This window comes from Garra rufa, chromosome 24 (assembly GCF_049309525.1).
Source record: "Garra rufa chromosome 24, GarRuf1.0, whole genome shotgun sequence".
Taxonomy (NCBI): Eukaryota; Metazoa; Chordata; class Actinopteri; order Cypriniformes; family Cyprinidae; genus Garra; species Garra rufa.
The window spans coordinates 611,457-612,229 of NC_133384.1; positions in this window are offsets into that span (position 1 = coordinate 611,457).

The window sequence follows — 773 nt, forward strand, 5'->3', positions numbered from 1 at the left end:
TTTTGACATTTTTCAATTTGCTTTAAAAACTACAGCAATTTGTTACAGCCGGCCTGTACCAAAAAGTAGTGAAAATTCAGTGCTCGAAATTGCGACCGTTTTGTTCGCATATGCTCCCAAGTTTTAATCTGCGCGACCTCAAATTATATTCGGGAGCATTTGTGCGAGTGCGAGTGCGAGTGCGAGTGCGAGAAAATGTTGTGTTGCGACTTGGTTTTATTTCTTTACAAAACTTTCGCTTGCCTTACTACTGCACAGACTGTTGTGAGCTGATACAGTGACAGATTCGCCGTTCTCTCGTTTGATTGTGGACAATTAAAAGGTCTCCACAATCTGCTTTTGAAGAAATCTACGATATTTCGTGCTACAGCGTACATCCTGTCAGATACAATTCTGCCGCCTCCGTCTGAATATACTGTACAACGCGGCATACATTCACATCAAATGATAACTCAGCGGCAGAGTTGCACTTACGCAGGGGCGTAATTTCCACTCGTAACTAGTGTTGTCACGATACTGGAATTTCTAACTTCGATACAATACCTTGAAAAATATCGATATTCGATACTATTTTCGATACCACAGAGAAAAAACTGCCATAATATTAATTAAAAATTTCTTTTTTAATTTAAAGATAAATAAAGTCTAGAACATGACAATGATGTATATGCATATGTACACTGCTACAGCCCTGTTAGCTTCATTTGAGTATTTGCTGTTCAAATACAACTGGTAGTGTAGGTCGTAAACTTTTTCCTTTTCTTTTTAGACCA